This window comes from Phocoena phocoena, chromosome 8, assembly GCF_963924675.1.
Source record: "Phocoena phocoena chromosome 8, mPhoPho1.1, whole genome shotgun sequence".
Taxonomy (NCBI): domain Eukaryota; kingdom Metazoa; phylum Chordata; class Mammalia; order Artiodactyla; family Phocoenidae; genus Phocoena; species Phocoena phocoena.
The window spans coordinates 84,894,518-84,917,545 of record NC_089226.1 but is presented as its reverse complement, the minus strand read 5'-3'; positions in this window follow the sequence as shown (position 1 = coordinate 84,917,545).

The window sequence follows — 23,028 nt, the reverse complement described above, 5'->3', positions numbered from 1 at the left end:
CACTAATTTTTTTTAAAAAGTTTTCATAAACAGTGAGAGGAAATCTTTTCATTTAAAAGTATTACTTTGGGACTTCCCTGGTGGCGCAGTGGTTAAGAATCCGCCTGCCAGTGCAGGGGACACGGGTTCGAGCCTTGTCCAGGAAAATCCCACACACCACGGAGCAACGAAGCCAGTGAGCCACAACTACTGAGCCTGAGCTCTAGAGCCCGCGAGCCACAACTACTGAAGCTCGCGCACCTAAAGCCTGTGCTCCGCAACAAGAGAAGCCACTGCAATGAGAAGTCTGCACACAGCAACGAAGAGTAGTCCCCGCTCGCCGCAACTAGTGAAAGCCCGCTCGCATCAACGAAGACTCAACGCAGCCAAAAATTAAAAAAAAAAAAAAAAAAAAGTATTACTTAATTCACATTGGTTTTTGGAGCTTTGGGTCATTATGCAATTTCTTCAATCAACAGAGACTAAAATTAGTATTTCACTATGTGGTCCAATAAATTCAACTAAAAAGGTCTTCTCATTCTTGAAAGACAGAGAACCTTAGTACTAGTCTATACAAGGCTCTATAATAGGAATTAGAAAATGGAACTATATGACTAGCAATATTCAGGCAATAAAAAGCAGTATCTAGTTACACTTCCATTTTTCACTTACTTTGTTTAAAGTGCATATTTATAAAAGACAAAACAGCATGTCTTCTTAGAAATAAAAGACAGGGTGCACTAGAAAATAAGTTTTTAGTGTGAATAGTAAGTTTAACTCTTCATTGGACATTTTAATACCTATATCATTAAACAGGTCATTTTACCAGTATTATATCCAGGAAATTACTGACACTAAAACATCTCATGTAAGAAACCTTTTCATATAAATGAACCACCACAAATTGTAAAGCTTCAAAAAATAAACCTGCTGTCTCAGGTACTCACAAAACATTTATTTGAAAACACTAAAATCTTGGGTATTTTCCAGCAGTATTGTGAGCAAAGCATCTAGGGAATGTGTTGACTATAACACAAATCAGCATGTTAAATAACAAGCTTCATCTGACTTAGCAAAACATTCTAACTTTTGGAACAGAAAGTGATCTGTTGGACATTTCAAAGCTGCTAGAATTCACCCTGTTAATACAAGTTTTTACTTTAGAAAGGCTAGAAAAGAGTTAATTAAAAACAGTACTTAAGAACTACGCTTACTAAAGCATATAATTCTCTAGATTTTTTTTAAAGCTATATAAAAATCAAAACTCAGAAATGGAAATATCGACAGAAAAGTTGAATAAAAATGAAAAGTTCACCTGAAGCACTCTTTATTGAAGTAAACTTTAAGATTAATAATTCACATCTGGTTTATAAAACACGTACAAAAGTAAACTTTATTTAAATTTGTCACACAATATCAATACCAATACCTACCAATGGATTGCTAGAAAAATTAAACAGCTTTACATCTTTAGGTTATGAACAATTCCCTAACTAGAAAGCCAAATGAATTATTTTCTACTTTGTAGGAAATCTGTCCCAAAAGAACCACCACAAAACTTTTATTTCTTATAAAAATCCTTTAAAGTTTGAATTATTAAAGATTAAGAAGGCAAAGATCAAATGATCCCTACCAGAAGAATATCTCCTAACCTAAAACACCTCTGAAACAATTCAGAGGAAGCTGATCGTAGATTAATAATTTGATCAAATGTCCACTGTTGATAAAGCAATATAAAGGAAAAGATTATGCTGACAAATAAGATTTTTGTAAGAGATAATAGTTCAAAGTTCTAAATGAACATTTACAGAATTAAAGGTCAAGTTCTATAAAACTTTTCTAAATTATGGGCTATGCTAAATAAACAACTTTTACATTCTCCTTTTGTACAGCATTCTACATTCAGTACTACTGAAGGAGTACTATCACTCCAGAGTAATGTATGCTACAAGAACTGGAAGTCTAAAAACCAGTGTGAAGTGGTAACAGTAGCTGCCCCACAGGCACACACTAACAACAGTTTTACATTTCTAAGAGCTGAAAAGACAAAAAGTTACAGCTGTATAAGCCTGATTTTACTACTTTTAGTTTTAAAAAATCTTTATGAAAGACATTTTAGGGCTTGAAAAAATAAACTGGAACAAAAAATTCAACTACTTGTTCTTTCCAAATTATGTTAAGAACCTACATGGTCATGATGTGACCTACACTGCTAAATCCAAAGCTGTTTTTTTCTTCCCTACAATTATGTTTTCTCTATTCATATTTGGTTGTCAGATATGCCGCTTTATATAAATGCCCTTTTTCAGGAACTCAGTGAAGTACCTTCAAAAACCTTTCTAAATGCAGAAACCTTCGAGTTTCAAAATTTAAATGTCATATATACCTTATGAACTGAGGATGATCTTTCACAATGGCATCAGGAAATCCTGTGCTTCAGGAAACTCTATGGTATCAAGTGAGAAACAACAGAAGGAACAGAAATGAGACTATGTTAAGAAAAATAAAGATCTCATTCTTATTCTCATGACAAAAATTTGAGGAAGAGGACAGGGCAGAGATTCACAAAAGGTATCCTTAAGAAAGCCAGAAAAAACTAGAACAATGTAATTCATAAAGCCTTAAAGAGTAAAGAAAACCATCGGCTTCTCAAAAGTACTCCCAAAGATGGGACTTCCCTGTTGGCGCAGTGGTTAAGAATCCGCATGCCAAAGCAGGGGACACAGGTTCGAGCGCTGATCCGGGAGGATCCCAAATGCCGTGGAGCAAATGCGCCACAGCTACTGAGCCTGCTCTCCACAACAAAAGAAGCCACAGCAATGAGAAGCCCGGGGACCACAAAGAAGAGTAGCCCCCCCCAACCCCCCCCATGCAACTAGAGAAAGCCGTTGCATAGCAACAAAGACCCGATGCATCCAAAAATAAATAAATTTTTAAAAAATACACTTTTAAAAAACAAAGTACTCTCAAAGAAAGGACCCTGAATTCTTAGAAATTATCAGAACTGCTTCTGTTTGGCTCTGACTACCTCTAATCATTAACTTCTTAAAGTGACACATTGTTGGGTTGGATATAATAAGCTGTGAACTAAAACTGCAGATTTATATGCATTTAGCAAGGGTCACATAAATATTTCTTCTACAACAAGCTCCACAGAAACACACTGAAAACAAATTTTTATACTGGTGTAAAAAGCCACACTGTCATATAGGATACTATACAATTTTATGTATCAGAATTATAATGATAAAAACTTATTCAGATTTATCTGGCTTAAGAGGTTTTTTAATGCCATAAACATATAAAAAGATAAAAAGATGATTAAGAAAGTTTAATTCAAAAAAAAAAAAGAAAGTTTAATTCACAGAAACAGACTCACAGATATAACAGACTTGTGGTTGCCAAGGGGGAAGGGGGGATGGATTGGGGAGTTGGTATTAGCAGATGCAAACTATTGTATATAGAATCAATAAACAACAAGGTCCTATTATATAGCACAGGGAATTATATTCAGTATCCTATAATAAACCATAATGGAAAGGAATATGAAAAACACTATATATATATGTATAGTGGAATCACTTTGCTGTACAGTAGAAATTAACACATTGTAAATCAACTATATTTCAATAAAATAATTTTTTTAAAAGAGAAAGCTTAGTTCAGATTGAAGTTGCCTAAGTAATATCTAACACATTTTAAGTTCAAAATTAAGGCTAGCTATTGATCCCATGGCATAAAATAAACAAAAACATGCTATATCACTTGAAAATGGCCAAAAAGTAGTTAGTTTACTGATGAGAAATTCATTCTCAGATAATAACTAAAAATTTCTTATTGGCCAAAACTGACCTCATGCCATTTTTCAGGCAACCGCATAAGAGGCTAGATAAAATCTCAGCTATAAAAGTAATGATTACATATTAATTATACATGATGAATATGCCAAAATGGTTATTTTATAACAATGTTATCACTTAAAATATTATTTATTCATAGAAACCTTGAAAATTCAAAGAGTAAAAATTATCACTAAGCCATTATCATTACCTGAAATCAGACTTCACTAGAGTGGCATGGACAGAGAGCTACACTGCCAAGAGCTAAGAAGTGAATAGAAATTCAAGTAGAGGGTAGAGTACACATTACGAAGTGTGGAAGAAACAGAGTAGGGAAGATAGGTCCACAGACCTGGGGAGGCACAATTAAAAGATGGCTGCTTAAGGATGCCAGATACCTGACCATTTCAAAAGGCTGAAGAAAAAGGGCCAAGAAAAAGGGGGAAATTGAAGTTATCAGACAGGTTCAAGATGCTGAAAAACACAATTCAGAATGAAACCCATAAGAGAGAATAGGGAGTAATCTTGGAGGGAAGGAGATGTTTCTTTTCTTGAGTGTAGTGAAAACACAAAGTGTGTAGCGGTAGAAGTTATGCTCAGAGGTAGAGGGCTGGAAATTTGGAGTAATTCATGCCTGTTAACCTCTACATAAGAAACAGACTCATCTGTTAGAATTAAGGAGTGAGGGGAAGAGGAGAGTTCTGAGAAGTCAAATGTGTCTATGACACATTCACAACTGCTTGGTGAGGTACCTGTCAAGCTACTCAATAAAGACGCTATCCTTTGATTAAAGGATATGAGTATAGAATGCCTGTATTTGATTACTTTTATAATAATTATATATGATTCCCCAATGTCAACTAGGCACTTTAGGAGATATTAAAAAAAAACCTTTGGGCTTCCCTGGTGGCGCAGTGGTTGGGGGTCCGCCTGCCGATGCGGGGGACACGGGTTCGTGCCCCGGTCCGGGAAGATCCCACGTGCCGTGGAGCGGCTGGGCCCGTGAGCCGTGGCCGCTGAGCCTGCGCGTCCGGAGCCTGTGCTCCGCAGCGGGAGGGCCGCAACAGTGAGAGGCCCGCGTACCGCAAAAAAAAAAAAAAAAAAAAAAAAAAAACCTTTAAGACATGGTCTCTGACCTCAAGGAACAGTTCAGATACTATTTTATACTTTTTAGTGTAACCCTTCCCCAAAAAGTAAGGTATTAGTTACCTTTTAATAGGTTATAAATTGAGGTATTTCATTTTCTTCCAGTCAGATTAATATGAAACAATTTCAAGCTAGATATACCTTCAGATATGAGATACTTTAAAGAGATTTTACAAGTTACAAAGTAGCCACTAGAAATACATTCAGCAAAGCCACACTAGGCTTAGGGCAACTCACAAAGCAAGCATTCCAACTATTTTCTACGCAAAAGCTACTGGCAGCAACTATACTCTAATTAAAAAAAAAAAAAAAAGCTATTGGCAAACCAATTATGCTATACTCCCTAACACCCTAAGTAGGTTTCCAAGCAGAATTCAATTTTCGGGAATTCCCTGGCATGGCGCTTTCACTGCTGGGGACTGAGTTCAATCCCTGGTTGGGGAACTAAGATCCCACAAGCCGCGGGGTGTGCAGCCAAAAACAAAACAAACAAACAAACAAAATTCAATTTTAAATAAATATAAAATATCAAAATGTTACCAAATTGTCAAAGCTCGTAAAGAATACATCATACAAGACTTCCCTGGTGGCGCAGCGGTTAAGAATCCGCCTGCCAATGCAGGGGACATGGGTTCAAGCCCTGCTCCAGGAAGATCCCACATGCCACAGAGCAACTAAGCCCACGAGCCACAACTACTGAGCCTGAGCTCTAGACCCCAGGAGCCACAACTACTGAGCCTGAGTGCCACAACTACTGAAGTCCACGTGCCTAGAGCTGGTTCTCCACAACAAGAGAAGCCACCACAATGAGAAGTCCACGCACCGCAACAATTTTATGAAAAAGAATATATCATACACAACTATAATAGGAGCAACACAATACAATACTTGCCCTTTGCACGACTGTTTTTAAGGAGCCCAAGTTAAACAGACTTTTGATTTACACAAATTAACTACACAAATAATATCCCTTCTGAACAGTGGTTTCAAAATAAGTTAAAGCTAGCAATTTCAATAGTTTTTAAAGTACAGTAAAATGGAATTCTATCTATATGCTGTTTTCACCTATTTTCTTTCCACAGGTGGCATAAGAGAGGTTTGGAGATCTCTGTACTCCAAACTGAGAAGGTAATAATATAGTTAGAAAAGGCAAACCTTAACAACTTTCTCAGGCAATGCAAGAATTAAGCATGTCCAGATGGAAAAACCCTGAGAGAGCAAGAGAACTAGATTAATCATATTTGAGAAATGACCAACTCCTTCATTTAAATTAACATACAGCACGTCTCTATAAGGCAATTATACTACTAAACTGGTAAAAATAACTGGTAAAAATAAAATTTACTTCCTCAAAGCAGGGATCATCATGTCTTACTCTCTTCATTCACAGCACAGTACACCTTGCACTTAATGGGCACTCAAACTAGATAAAATAGTTTTCAAACACTTATTTTATCATTGTTTTACCTGCCATAATAAAATTAATTTATTTGCGGTCAGAGTCTGTGACCCAGCTACAAAAAAATATTTAAAGCATACTAACCAGATTAAAAAGCTAATACTTTTGGGCTTCCCTGGTGGCACAGTGTTTGTGAGTCCGCCTGCTGATGCAGGGGACGCGGGTTCGTGCCCCGGTCCGGGAAGATCCCACATGCCGCGGAGCGGCTGGGCCCATGAACCATGGCCGCTGAACCTGCGCGTCCGGAGCCTGCGCGTCCGCAACGGGAGAGGCCACAACAGTGAGAGGCCCGCATACGGCAAAAAAAAAGCTAATACTTTTGAACACAATACTATTCTTATCTAACTTAAAATACAAAACTACAACTAATACTATAAAGATACTTGTACTGTCTCCGATGAAACTGACTACAAGTTGGCTCAAAACGTGTTTGTTTTCTTTTGTTTTGAGAATGTAGTGAAGCGTAGCATCATAGCAATAGGCTATCTAGCATATAACCTGTAGTTTTCATTGTGATTTTAAGTCACTGTACCCTATTTAATCTCAATAGAAGCTGTAATAAATTACAGATTTAAAGCCCTCAGAAGTATTAAATTTTACTCTAAAAAAATGTCTGTAGAAAGTCAGGTTCAATTTTCAATATGTTATCAGTCCATCTGACTTATTAACTATTTAAGACTGTAGCATTATTTATCTAAAGTAGTATAGTTTACCAAACCTACAAGACTCTTATTGTATTATTAAACAGATAACACACAGTCAAAATAGACACAAATGAAATTTTTACGCCTTTAAAATAATTGCTTTATAGGGGAGAAAACATTTTCTAAGCAAGTTACTTTCTGCAAAGTTTACTATTCTGTTTTTAAAAAACTGCAACAGATTTTGTTTAATTTATGAATAATATACAACCAAGTAGGAAGAAGTTGAATTTAAAACTAATATTAATGTTTTTGGTAAATCAAATACTTTTTTTTTAATTTCTAAAAGGGAATTACTGGCTAGTCAAATGCAGCCAAGTTTTATATTTTCTATCAAATTCTAAAGACAATTTTCAAAGCCATATATAATCAAATATAGTTTATAATAGGGCTTCCCTGGTGGCACAGTGGTTGAGAGTCCGCCTGCAGATGCAGGGGACACGGGTTCGTGCCCCGGTCCAGGAAGATCCCACATGCCGCAGAGCAGCTGGATCCGTGAGCCATGGCCGCTGAGCCTGCGCATCTACAGCCTGTGCTCCGCAGTGGGAGAGGCCACAACAGTGAGAGGCCCACGTACCACAAACAAACAAACAAGCAAATATATATATATATATAGTTTATAATGAAGGACTACAAAATTTTAAAGGTGGGGAGACAGTGACTCATATTTTGTTGATTTATTTCAATATCAATCAAGCCTAAACAATTTTTTTTCCAATTAGGAAAGATGCTCCAGCATTAATAATTATATAAAATAAAGAATTTATCTGACCACCTCTGGCAATCCTTTATTTTCAATGTGACCAAGAGTTATACTAAATAATCAGTCTTTCACAATTTAGATCCTTACCTAAAGGAAAAAGTAGAGCTCAAGGGAGCAAAGTATTATACTTCTCTTTATGCTTCTCTAAATCTCCACTTCTTTTAGGTGTAACCTTTTTGGTTAAGGAGACAAAAAAAAGACAAAGCGGCAAAGAAAATGCAGCATGAAAAAGTATCTGGAAATCTAATCTTCAAAAGAAGAGATGGCGCTTCCTTGGTGATACAGTGGTTAAGAATCTGCCTGCCAATGCAGGGGACATGGGTTCGAGCCCTGGTCTGGGAAGATCCCACATGCTGCAGAGCAACTAAGCCCGTGTGCCACAACTACGGAGCCTGCGCTCTAGAACCCACAAGCCACAACTACTGAGCCCACGTGCCACAACTACTGAAGCCCTTGCGCCCAGAGCCCATGCTCCACACAAGAGAAGCCACTGCAATGAGAAGCCCACGCCGTGCAACAAAGATTAGCCCCCACTAATAGCTACCATAATATTTCACTGACCTTATAACTAAGAGAACCCTGGTTTCTAGCAACTTGAACATTTAAATCAAAACAGATTTCTAAGTCTCCCAAATCCAATTAAGTCACCCCCACTACAGCCCAGCTTCTTCTACCTCATCTGTCCCCCTACCTTCCCTCCCATTCAGTCTCCCTTAGCAGTGAAAAATTCTCAGAAAATTAGAGAAATTATTTGGGTCAAAATAAAATACATTTAAGGTAAAAAATATTATTCTTGGTTTGTTTCATTTCAAAGACTTATCTGTTAGAATAAGACAGCTTTCTAAAGTATTGACTTGGCATTAACTACTAAATATAAAACACAAAGTAAATCAGTTTAATGACTTAGCTGTCCCCAAACTACAAATGCCACCCTAAAAATATGGTATTTCCAATACTCATCCAGTTCTTTTAATTTCCACACAAGTAGTAAGAGCAGAGGCTCTAACACCCTAGCATACAGTGGTATGCTTCAGAATCTAGGCAATATGTTGCCTTTGTGTAGTGACACATGGCCCAAGTATCAACTGAGGAGAACAGCATGATCTGCTAAATCAGTCAAGGTCTAATTCAACAAACATTTAGGTAAAATGTATAACAAACATCCTCTAAATATCTGTTCTAGCTTGGTCCTAACTGATTAAGTCCAAAACAACAGCTGTGACAAAGCTACAGAAGCAGCACAGTAACATTAAGTTGTTCTTCCCCAAACCACTCTTTTTTTAAAACAATTTTATTGATTGATTGATTGATTGGCTGTGTTAGGTCTTCGTTGCGGTGTGTGGGCTTCTCATTGTGGTGGCTTCCCTTGTTGCGGAGCACGGGCGCTAGAGCACGCAGGCTTCAGTAGATGCCGCGCATGGGCTCAGTAGTTGTGGCTCGTGGGCTCTAGAGCGCAGGCTCAGTAGTTGTGGCACATGGTCTTAGTTGCTCCGCAGCATGTGGGATCTTCCCGGACTAGGGCTCGAACCCGTGTCCCCTGCATTGGCAGGCGGATTCTTAACCACTGCACCACCAGGGAAGCCCCCAAATCACTCTTAATTATACCAATCCAACCAAAAGAAGTGCACTGTGTTTCCTCAAGTCGGTCACATAAGTGCTTTGGCTATCCTAAAATCCTCCACTGATTCAAAACTTCTACTCCAAATCTATATCCCTATATTCAACTTATGTTAAATGCTTAAAGGTACTAGACAAAATGTATTTTAAGCAGTTGAATCCAGAACCAGTAAGGACATTTCAAATAATTTATTTAGACTTACATATGTATCATACAGAAAGGGTTTCCCATGACACAGCTTTCAGCAAGTGGGGGTGGGGGGGGCGGGAGGGAACACCCTTTCAAAAGTAATAAAATACACTGACAGGTTCCTTGATTTTAACAAAGTTCTAGGAATTCGTCATCAACAGTAACTTCCAATTTAAACATACCACACTGGGAGTTTCAACTTCAGATATTAGGAAATTAGGACAGCTGCAAACCCAGAAATTATACATGAAGATTTCTTTTGGCAGCAACAATATAATCATGTAGCAAGTTACTTTATGTCCTTTAATAGTTTAGAAGCAAGAATAATTCTGGAGGAATATTTTTAAATGTGGAAAATTTCACAGTTCCTTGGAATACCTTTAAATCTAAATACTGCCATGACATTTTCATCTCCAAATTCAAACGTATGTAAAGTTGCAATGGAAACTATTTTTAAAACCTCTGAATTAACCACCAATAATGCAATTCTAATGTACCATATCATCACCCTCAGTGGTGAACTGCTACAATCAGAAAAGCATATTAAGAAAGTTAACTTCAAAAGTTACCAGAATAAGTCATTCCAATATTCAAATGGAAAACAACATGCAAACAAATATTCCATTCAATGGATGTGAAACAGGCTTGGGAAACAGCATTTTAGCACTCTGAAATTTACATTTTCCTCTTCCACCCTTACATATAGATGTCCTCAATGCTGATGTATCAAATATTTAAAACGAAGCTCAATCAAAAAGTTCACTTGACAGCTGTTGCTATTTTAAGTTGCAAGAAAAAAAAGGGGAGGGCGGGGCTTTCAATAACCTGCATTCAACAAATACTTAGGTGCCCTGCCATACTAGCTACAGCAATCTACCTCTGTAATTTGCACCATTTTATGATACCCCATGACAGAAGATCCAAAAAAATAAAATAGTATGATCTGAAACTTCTTTTCAAGCACGTTTACAAGAAGAATTACCTCATAAAAACCATCCACTTTTATGTGACTCTAAAACTCCATGCCCAGAAGCCAATGACTGGTTTATAAGCAATATAATGACAAATTCAATGGAAAAGATATTATGACAATAGACTAAGGCTGGCTCACCATGTTATGATCTGCTTGCCTAATATGCATGTTTAGCTACTGTAGTCAGCAATGTCCAAATATAAATCTGAAATATTTAATGGCTGGTTCTGTTCTAGATTTCAAGCTCATTTTATCTTTCTAAAACATAGTTTTAATCTAAGGCTCTCCACAAAAAAATTTTAAAAACAGTCCCTAAAGTATAAAAAATTAAGGGACAAATTATTCAATTTTCCCATAAATGAAGGAAAAAAACTGCACAGTGAAATGTCCAAAGTATCAAATATATCAGCCCACCTTTACATTAACACAAATTAAAAACAAGTTTCAAAAATAAAAGAAAAATAAACCTCAATCAGGTTGAGCATTATATTTCATAAATAAGAGTTCCCTGTACTTTAGGAATGCACCCATAAATATACCAAGAAATACCTTGTTGATTTAAAAGTAAGGAACTTTATTTGGTTGGTTACATTTCAATTACTCTTAAGTGGCATATAAAGACATAAGGTAACTAACAAAACTATAAAAACTATCTTTCAAAAAAAGGTCAGTCTTATTTTGTTTACTTAAATACTAAGTTTAATCATGACCTATCAAAATCTTATCATGGCTCACTGTATAAAATTAGCACCGCACTTGCAAGCATAAGCAGAATCTAGACTTATCAAACATATGGTGAGGCATGCCTAGCTTCTGAAAAATCAAATGAGAATGCAGGATTAAAATGTCTTTGGTTGGGTTACAAACAAAACACGATCCTGTTTAAAAGTTTGCATCAAAAATTTGATCAAGAGAACCTCTCAAAATTTTAAAGCACCCAGCAATTAAATCTTAGAAATAAACTGAAATGGTTTAAATATAACTCCTTCCACTTCAGAAGCTACACCTAACAAGCAAATACCTAAAATAGAAAAAAAAAAAAATTCACCCCCATCTCCAAACTACTAGAAGGTATGCATAACACAGGCACAGGCTGGTTTACCAGCTAACTTTTCTGGCCCTAGACCAAAGAGACATCAAAGCTAACAACAGAACCAACCATGAGCTTTCCCTGTAAACGGGACGATAATCTGAAAAACTTCACTGTTGCTAAAAGAAGCTCCTTTAATGAGAAGCAGCGAACGGCAGGTGAAAAAATAAATTCTAACAGGGCAGCAAGAGGTTGTGAAAACACGGTTCAAGGACTGAACGTGTTATGACTGCTCTGTAACAGGTCCAAGGTAATTTACGCACACACCCTTCAAGCGCAATTCCTCAAGCAGACATAAGATTGGGAAACAACAGGCTTCGGCCAAGAGCCACATACCATTTTAAAACAGCCGTCTCCCTCCCGACAGGAAAACAGACATTCTCGCTCATCCGAAGTCTTTCCGCGAGTTCTCCCAGCGCCGCGAAGGGAAGAGGGCGGCCGCCACCCTAACGAGAGACGCCGGCAGCAGACCCGCCGCGCGGCCGCCACGCCTTCCTCCGGCCGCGGCGGGGGACGCGGAGCGGCGGATCACATTTCTCCTCCCCAACAATCACACGCACTCACGTCCCCAGAGTTGACACCCTCCAAACCCGCCGCTCGGCGACGCTGGGGACTGGGCCACAAAGCCAGGGACGCAGCCATCGGCCGCGGCGCTCAAGTTGCGTGCGTGCGTGTGTTTGTGTTTGTTCCCCTTTAATGAAAGACAAGAGGTCTCCGTAGTGACGGCCCAGGCTGCGGTGAGGGAAGAGGCCCCATGTGGGACTAAACAAAACTTCGGTTGCTGGGAAGAGCCGTTGCGCAACCCTGGCAGGAGGCGGCTGGGGCCGCCCGGCCTGGCCCAGCCCAAGCGCGGCTTCCCCGAGGCTGCGCCACAGTCCGCAGGAACCACGCGCAGCCCCCGCGTCCGGGGGCCTCGGGCCCGGGGCGCCCCGGCCTCAAGGGGAGACGCCTGGCCCCGCCACCCCGTCGGGTCCGGGACGGAAACGCGGGGCATGAGCGCAGGGGATGCGGATGGGGGTGCAGGACGCGCAACGGGTGCGGGCCGCTCCGGGGGACGTCGGGCCCGCGAGGGTCCAGGGGAGGGGCCCTTTGGCCCCCCCCCCCGAACGCAGGCGCGGCCGGTGGAGCCGGTCCCCCGCCCCGGGGTGGGTACGCTCCTCGCCCTATTCACTTACCTTCCTAGAGGCCTGCGCTCTCCCCTCTTCGGGCGGCCGCAGCCCTGAGCATGTCCGGGGTGGGTGCGGGGCCGTGTCGGGGACAGGGAGCCAGGCGCTTCAGCAGGCGGCACCACCCAGCCCGGGCTCAGCCCCTCTCCGCGGCCGCTGCCATCTTGTCCTGGCGGCTGAGAGGAAACGGCGAAACACCCTCCCCCGACCGCTGCTGCTGCTGCTCTGGCTGCTGAGCGCCGGACCCGTGTCCCTCATCTTCCTTCCCGGGGATTTGGGGTGGGGACGGCTTGGCTAGGGCGAAGGGGTGGTAAGAGGTCGGGCGGCCGGCCTCCCACTGCTGGGGCCTACGGGCGGCGCGCGGTGCGGGGCCCGCGGCGGTTGGTGCCCATTCCTGACGCCCCCGCCGAGAGAGGAGAAGGAAGACAAACAGGGACCGGCGGCGGCGGCGGCGGGGCCCGCGGATCGGTCTCCTCAGATCGCCGCGCTGCCGGCAGTCGTCACGGAGGCGGCTGCCGCCGGCCGCCCCACTCTCGGGCCCCTCCTCCGCGCCCGCCGGCCTCGGTCACCGCCTCCGCAGCGCCACCGCTCGCCCGGCCGCTCTGCGCGCCGAGCCCGGGCGGCCCCGCTCGGCTCGGCCCGCGGCGCCTCTGTGAAGCCCCTCCCCGGGGCCCGCCCGCCCGCCCGCCCGCAGCCGCGCCCGCCCGCCCGCAGCCGCGCCCGCCCGCCCGCAGCCGCGCCCTTGTGTTGATAGCTTCGAGCCAGCCTTGCGGCCGGCGGGAGTCTGACCCGGAGCTCCCTCACGCCAGCGCCCCCTTTACTGTTCCGAACCTCAGTCTTCGGCCCACTCCGCCAAAAATATATATTGTAAAAAGATCCTAACACCAAAGAAAGGCTGAAAATGGGGAAGCGGATTTTACAGGCCTTTCGAGATCCCGTAGTCACAGTTTCCCCTGCCACCCCTTTGGGATCTGTTTCTTGGCTTTTTTTTTTTTCTATCTTTCTTTCTTTTTTTAAGGTCTAATAATAAGGGGAAATGCTGAAAGTGAACAATCCCAGTCTAAGATAGGTCCTTCCCGCTCCCCCATCCCAAAGGGTCAAGGGAATTGTAAAATCAGGTTAAAGAACGAGGAAAAAGGCCCGCGTGGAAATTTTCCAAGAGCATCTCTATGGTCCAAACCCCCGTAAATATGAAGTTCACCCACCTCTGCGTTGATAATTCTCCATCAAGGTACTCAGTTCCACTCCCAGAGACTAGTTACCTCCCTCATGGAGACTAGGAAATCAACAGAATGGCCCATCTCAAACAACGGAATCACAGAACCATAGAATTTTAGAGATGAAAGAACCTTAGAGATCCTTGGTCCAAACTCTTTAAGTAGGGCAGGGGTTCAAAGAAGTTTAGGTTACCTACCCAAGGTTATACAGCCAAGCCCTGGTCTGCACTCCCTCCCTCCTTCTCTTCCCTATCAAACAAATGACCTAAGTATCATTCAGAGTTAATCTTTTTAAATATTAGTTTCTTTTTGTCCTGAATTAGTGTTTAACCTTTTGGGAACACCTTTCTCTGAGGAGTGGAAGTGCCCTCTCTTTGTTCCCTTCATAATCTTCACTAGGAGGATTGAATCTACCCCACAAGTATTTATCCCCAGACATTTTCTATTGCAGTAACTGAGGCAGGGCCTAAAGGGAGTGGCAAATTGCTGCATATTTAATTCCACACTTTGACTCCCTGCTGCTTTTCAAACTGGGAGAAGAATATTCTGAAGAATACCTTTAAAAGAGAAAAGGATAGTATGCCCTGAGGCAGTAGGAAATAATATTTTCGAATAACAGTTTTCTTCAAGTTAGGGAGGATAACCAGTTGCAAAGGTTTCCAAAATAGAAAAACAAAACACTGACTGTCTCTCAGCAGCATATTAGCCATTCCTTTTTACTTAGTATTTAGTTACTTTTGATTTTTTTAAAAAAGTAATAGTTAAAAGAACCAAAAAAGGATAAAAACATGACTCAAAGGAGAAAGTTACAATAATAGAAAACTCTATCAGTGAAACAAGGAAGATATTCCACTAGAACTTCAAACTTTCAGAATTTTTGCAAAACATTTCTCTGGGTCACCCCTAATGGAAGGCTTCCATTCTCCTTATTACAGCATTGCTACATGTATGAAGGAAGCTAAAAGGGTAAGGATTTTTTTTTTTCCTTTCTAGCCCCGTCATTGATACACAGTAAGTTCCAGGAAGGGATCCTGTCATCTTTTTTTTTTTAAGATTGTATTGTGAATGCCTAATACACTAGCTGATTTATAATAAGTCCCTAGTAAATATAGCTGAATAAGTAAATGAACACTATTAGTTCAGGTCTTCCTCTATTTTATACCTATTGTCTCCTAACTTAATCTCTTTACCTCCAATCTCTCCCTCTCCAATCCATTCAGAATACCAACCTCCAGATAACTCTTCAAGGCCCCTAATTTAGCCAGTTTATGAAATTTGTTTTAAAAAATTGAAAATTTCTCAGTGTTAAGTTTTTTTAAAAATGCAGATTACTGCTTCCCTGGTGGCGCAGTGGTTAAGAATCCGCCTGTCAATGCAGCGGACACAGGTTCGAGCCCTGGTCCAGGAAGATCCCACATGCCGAGGAGCAACTAAGCCTGTGCACCACAACTACGGAAGCCCGCGCACCTAGAGCCTGTGTTCCACGACGACACTGCAACTAGAGGAAGCTCATGTACAGCAACGAAGACCCAACGCAGCCAAAATAAAAGTTTTTAAAAAACAACAATGTTGTGATGATAGTTTAAAAAAATAATAAAATAAAATGCAGATTACTAAATTGTACATGAAAAAAAGTTTATGAATAAAAAGATGATAGCCAAAAAATTTCATAATCTTTTCATTCAAAAATATTGCTTAAATACTATGTGCTGTGCTATGATCTGAGAATACAGTGGTGAAAAGTGAGACACGCTGTGAGCTTATATTCTCTCTAGAATGTTGGCTATCATACAAATAATTAGTAATAATAACAGGCATTATAAAAAAGAAGTACAGGGTGGAAAGAGGGGACAGAACAGGAGAATCTAATAAAATGGGGATGCGGGGTGGGGGGGACGCGGGCGGGGGGAGCCATGGAAAGACTGGTTCATCTCTCATCCTGCAGGACTCACTCAACGCTCACTTCCTCAGGGAAGAATCTCCTGACTTCTCTGACTAAGCCAAATTTCCATATATCTTTCCTCTGTAGCATTTTTCTCAGTTGCCATTTTATGTTTATATTCTGGTTGTTTGATTAATGTCTACCTCTTCCACCAATATGAAAAGTAGAGAGCACATCTTTTTTGTACTCCATTGTATCCTCAGCACTGAGGCAGTGGTGCATAGTAAATGATCAACAGGACCAGTTACATACATACAGGTACAGGGCCCAGTACAAAGTGAAAAAGTGGTTCCCCTTGTTCAAAATTATTAAGAATTTCAAGTTGGTGACAGAGGAGTGAAACCAATCATGGGGACTTTCTAAGCACAGGACTCTGTGCAAGTACACAGGTTGAATTAAAGTTGAGATCTAAAGGATATAGGAATTAGCCCAAAGAAAGAGAGAACACTTGCGGGCAGAAGATAAGATTTATGCAAAAGTCATGAAGAAAAAAAAATGCGATAAAGAGTACAAATTTGAGAAACGGATAGTTTTTAGTCAGAGTGAGAGGATAAGTCACAAGCAGATGAGGGTAGAGGGAGAAGCAAGGTCCAAATTGGGATCTAGGACTTCATTCTACTGGCAAAGGAAGCTATTGAAGGATTTAAGGAGAGACACAGCATGGTCAAAGAAGCTATAGGCTTTGGTGTGAAAACCATCTCTTTTACTGCTTTCCACTTTTCTGTATTTTTCAAATTTTCCTTTCAATCTCAGAGTAAAAGCTAAAAAAAAGTACGACGGACCTAAAATGGTCTATAAGGCCCACAAGGAGCTCACCTCCCACTTTCTGTCTCCTCACTCCACCCACAATTCCTCAAAGACGCCAGTCACTCTCCCTTCTCAGGTACCTGGATCATTCAGGTACCTCAGGTGCCTGAAACATTCCCTAAGTATCCACGCACCTCCTTTTCAGGTCCTTAGTCAAATTTCCCTTCTCCATGCAGCCTTCCTCAGCAATAATCACCTATCTATACACATAAACTCCCCATTTTTTATCCTTATCTTTATCCTTAAGTTTTAGCACGATCTAAGATACTATTTTATAGGTTTTCTTTCTCTTCTACCTACTCCTCACCCTGATCCAGACAGTAAGCTTACAAAAGTAACTTAATATAATATTTGTAAAATGAACAAATGAATTTTCTCTGTAAACAGTATGAAACACTCCATAAACTCAGAATGCAAACAGTCACAGTTGTTTGAGATCACCCAAATTGAAATCCAAGACCTCTCTCCCTCCCCCTCCCTCTCTCTCTCTCTCTCTCTCTCTCTCTCTCTCTCTCAGGTCTTTCCTAACCCCCACACCCCAAAATTAGTCCAAAGAAGGACAGTACTCCTCCGACTTACCTTGTGTTCATCACTGCCCTTGTTCCTCATTTAGCACCTATAGGTTCCAATATGCAGAAATGGCCCTCCCCAGCCTTAGGGGATGAGGCTGATACTTGTCCAAAAGAACCTTGGAATTTGTCACAGAGCCTGAGTCATCAACCCACATTCCCGTAGTTCCTCAGATAAACTGGGGATTTGTTGCTGTAGTTGCTGTCTCCCTCCAGACCCTAGGTGTCCTTTCCTGCCTTGGTGGGGAGTGGGGAGAGGAGGACTTAGTCAACGAGAAAGAGCTCCCAACTACAAATCTCTGAGGGGAGAGGTTCATCAGGGAGCCTCTGTCTCCTCCCTCCTCAGAGCTCCTGGCCACTTTATGCAAATAATCAACTTTCTCCCTAGATATCAGCTTTGTGTACCTGGGCCTCAGGGATGGGCAGGTGGGATCAGAAGAAAAGTTCCTTCTGGATTGTCTCACTGGTGCCTACATTTGCATGACAGAAAGGCCCACTCAAGTAACTCTTCGTAACCTGTAGATGTTTCCTTTCTTAAAAAAAAAAAAAAGGTTCCCATTAAATACAGATAAAAATAACCTCATCTTAATCTGGAAATTCACAAATCTCATCTTAATTTGGGAGTTCGGTACTATAGTCAACACAAAAATCTCAAATAGCAAAATTCAACCTTGATTTGTGAATTTCCAAGGAATAGTAACCATCGTTTTGTGCATATAACCCTACACAATAATATGTACATATTAATGATCTGCTATTTGTAGGTAGTCATAGGGTAAACGTTTCATGTGCTTCACCTCTTAGAGCGCTTAAGAAAATTTATGAAGATAATACATTTTCAGCTTTTCCAGTTTCATCATCTTCTTAAGATGGAGTCTAGCAATCACTCTCTTTGTTACAGTTTTTCTGTTAAATTTTTAATTTCTTCCTCCAGGATGGGGAAGACACTAACGCACCCACTCACCTGACACCCAAATGATGTCTCCTTTGTTGAAGAATCCTTAAAATCCTTGGCACATTATTTCTATAGATAGGTTCATTTGTGTCATATTTTAGCTTCCACATATAAGTGATATCATATGGTATTTGTCTTTCTCTTTCTGACTGACTTCACTTAGTATGATAATCTCTAGTTGCATTCTCCTTCAAGTTTGATTGAATCCATTGCATCAGCTTCTGGAGAAGAAAGGCCTGCCAGCACCCACACTGTTCACATTTTCCATCCTCTCCAGAGCTTCTGGAGTTTAATTCTCAGAAGTTAAATGTACTAATGATACAATTTAATGGAGTAGCATAGTTTTTATATTGGGAAAAAAATGTTTAAACTAAGGAAATGCAAAACAGACAAATAAAATAAACCATCCATCTTGTTCTCATCTTGACATTTCCCTGCTCATAAACCTTCAGACTGCTTCACCTATTAAAAATGTGTGTATTTCTTAATTTGGCTGTTGAGGGACATTGCAGTTGGATTTGTCATCAGTGTTCCCCTACCATCATTGATCATCAGTGTTGCCCTCCCATCATTGAAATCCCAACCACCCTTCAAAGTCAAAATTAAATGTTCACTCCTCCAAAAATCTTTGATTGAACATACTATTCGTAAGTGATATAAGTTCACCTCACAAATATTTTTAAGTCCTACCATTTGCCAGATGCTGTTTTGAATGCTTTTAATTACTCAAGGATAACTATTACTATCCTCATTTTATAGACGAGGGAATTGAATCACAGAGAGATGAAGAATCTTGTCCCAAGTTTGCACAGTAAATAATGGAGCTGGATTTGTAATTAAGCTGTCTGGCCTTAAGCATCTAGCCCAAATCACAGATTTCTTACTAAATGCGTTCTTTTTTTTCCTTTAATTTATTTTATTTATTTATTTATTTTTGGCTGCTTTGGGTCTTCGTTGCTGCGCGCAGGCTTTCTCTAGTTGCGGCGAGCAGGGTCTACTCTTCAATGCGGTGCGTGAGCGTCTCTTGCAGTGGCTTCTCTTGTTGTGGAGCACGGGCTCTAGGCGCACAGACTTCAGTAGTCGTGGTGAACGGGCTTAGTTGCTCTGCAGCATGTGGGATCTCCCTGGAACAAGGATCAAACCCATGTCCCCTGCATTGGCAGGTGGATTCTTAACCACTGCACCACCAGGGAAGTCCCTCTTTTGTTCTTTTTTATGGCTAATATTCCATTGTGTGTGTGTGTGTGTGTGTGTGTGTGTGTGTGTATACCACAACTTCTTTATCCATTCCTCTGCTGATGGACGTTTACGTTGCTTCTATGTCCTGGCTATTGTTAATAGTGCTGCAATGAACGCTGGGGTCCTGTATCTTTTTGAATTATGGTTTTCTCTGGGTATATGTCAAGGAGTGGGATTGCTGCTTTGCTTCTTTCTTTGACCAAAATATCCATTCCTCCAAGTAAATTCAAGTTTAATCTTAAGGAAAGCATGCTATTTAAACCATCCTTTAAATTTTTATGTTTCAAAATAGTCAAACCAGCCAATAGCGCAAATAAAGCCTTTGTTGGAATTAGAAAAGGCACTTCTCATGATGTTTTGCTTCCATCTGTCAGAAAATTGTCTTACTGTATCAATTTTGTTGAGGCAGCACACTTTTCTGCCATATGTCTGAAAGGCATCACAATAAACATACAGATTTGTGATGTTTGCAGTGTGACTCATGCCCTCCACCCCAACCCCTCACCCCCAGCAGCCCTGCTGATACAGCCTCCCTTTCTTGTCCTCTGACCCTCCCAGGAAGTGGCAAAAGGAGACTGGGCAAGGAGGAAACAGGAGACTACTAAGTTAACTGTGTGACTCTGGGTGCATTTCACACCTTTCCAGGTCTTTTTCCTCATCTTTAAATTTGATATAATCGTGCTTATCTTGCAGAGAAGTTTAGGATTAAATGAGATAGATTATGCAAACCCAGTATATGGTGGGCTCAACGTGAAGGTTAGGTGACCACCTTGGATGAAAATCATCAAAATATACAAACTTCCAGTTATAAGACAAATAAGTATTAGGGATGTAATGTACAACATGATGAATATAATAACACTGCTGTATGTTATACATGAAAGTTGTTAAGAGAGTCAGTCCTAAGAGTTCTCACCACTAGGAAAAAAATTTTTGTCTTTTATTTTGTACCTATATGAGATGATGGATGTTCAGTAAACTTTCTGTGATAATCAGTTCATGAGGTATATAAGTCAAATCATTATGCTATACACCATAAACTTATACAGTGCTGTATGTCAATTATAGGTCAATAAAGCTGGAAGAAAAAATGTTAGGTGAATATAAATGTTTAAGAATGTCTAATTAGTAAAATTTCAGGCTACTTGGAGAACATATTTAGTGTTACATTGCTCAGTCTATGTCCCTTTTGAGATCAGCCCCAGAAGTCGGGGAGAAAAGGGGAAGGGTTGAGCTACAAAAGGAAATGTTTGCCTTTCCTCAAGATTCCCTTTCTCTGCCTCCCTTCCTCCTTTTCTACTGCAAGAATGATTGGTCCTCCCAAGCTCAAACCTCTCTATTTCCCTTTACTGCATTCAGTGTTATGTCTGGACCATCCTTTTCAGTTTTGTTCCACTTTGAGAGGGGCAATTTTCCCTGAGAGAAGAGAATTGTCTTGCCCTAAATGCCAAATTCTGAAGTCCATCCTGGGGGTATGCCCCAACCAGAAAGTTTAGAGTCCTAATTGTCTGGATTACTCTTAGTTAACAATCAAATAGCAACTGAAATTTCTGCTCAGACTAAGTTCACATTTACCTTATCCCCAACTGACCCCCAAAATGTCTGCTTTGCCTTCAATACACATAAGTATAGTTATTTATGTCACTTGCTCACTACTCATATGTCTAAATTACTATGTAGTTAAATTAATTAAAAACAATTCATCTTGTTTTTTTCTTGAAACATTGAACCCTGTTCAAGTATTTTCAGGGCTTCATAGTTTTTTGGGTTTTTTAAAAATTTGTTTTTTATTTATGTATTTTTGACTGCGTTGGGTCTTCAATGCTGTGCGCGGGCTTTCTTTAGTTGCAGCCAGCAGGGGCTACTCTTCGTTGCAGTTCACGGGCTTCTCATTGTGATGGCTTCTCTTGTTGCGGAGCACGGGCTCTAGGCTCGCTGGCTCTAGAGCGCAGGCTCAGTAGTTGTGGCACACGGGCTTAGTTGCTCCACGGCACGTGGGATCTTCCCGGACCAGGGCTCAAACCCATGACCCCTGCATTAGCAGGCGGATTCTTAACCACTGCGCCAACAGAGAAGCCCCCACAGTTTGTTTTTTATATAGCACAAGCTCACAACTTTGCAATAATGCAGGAAACATTATTCCTAAAATTGCTATTGGGGTTAATGCAGTAATACTTTTTTCCTTTTCTAGTAGGGAGAAAAAAACATATTTGCAGAAAAAAAAAAGAATGGAAAGAAAGAAAGGAGGGGAAATTATTAGAGGGCCTATGAGATTATGGGGAAAGCAATCAAATGTGAAGCAAAAAATAAAAATGATATGTTTTCCCATGTAGAGTTCAATTAGTTCACATTGCAGTAAAATTAAATGAAATGTGCAACAAAACCTAAACAAACATTATTTTTTAATCAGTATACTGAGAATTACTGTGTAAAGATCATATCTGATCTGCAAACAGACTACAGAATTTCATTTAAAATGAAGAAGACAATTCATTCATTCTTTGCATGACAAGGAGCAGAATATTTTGAAACCATGTAAAGGAAAATCTACTTTGTTTATATATAGTTTGTTTTATTTAAAATATAAATGAACTAAAATAATGGTATATTAGTGTCATTTTTATGTAATTGATATGATAGGAAATCATGTATCACACATATCTAGATTCAGAAAAAAAATTCAGGTGATTTATAATTATATAATAAGCTCTGAGGCTGAAGATACACTTATTCAAATGTCTGAAAACCCAAAAACACTTGCCTTATAAAATCTGCAGGGGCTTCCCTGCTGGCGCAGTCGTTAAGAATCTGCATGCCAAGGCAGGGGACATGGGTTCGAGCCCTGGTCCAGGAAGATCCCACATGCCGCGGAGCAACTAAGCCTGTGAGCCACAACTACTGAGCTTGTGCTCTACAGTCCACGAGCCACAACTACTGAGCCCTCGTGCCACAACTACTGAAGCCCACGCACCTACAGCCGGTGCTCCACAACAAGAGAAGTCACCGCAACGAGAAGCCTGTGCACCGCAACAAAGAGTGGCCCCCGCTTGCCTTAAGAAAGCTCACGCGCAGCAACGAAGACCCAATGCAGCCATAAATAAATAAATAAATTTATATTAAAAAATACTTAAAGGCTTTTAAAAAATAAAATAAAATCTGCAAAAGGGTAAATACACCCATGACTCTCCTGTGTTGATAAATTTATTTCTTTTTTTTTTAAAGATTAGACTTTTTTTTTGTTAATTTATTTTATTTATTTTTATTTTTGGCTGCGTTGGGTCTTCGTTGCGGTGCGCGGGCTTCTCACTGCAGTGGCTTCTCTTATTGCGGAGCACGGCGCGCGGGCTTCAGTAGTTGTGGCGCACAGGCTTAGTTG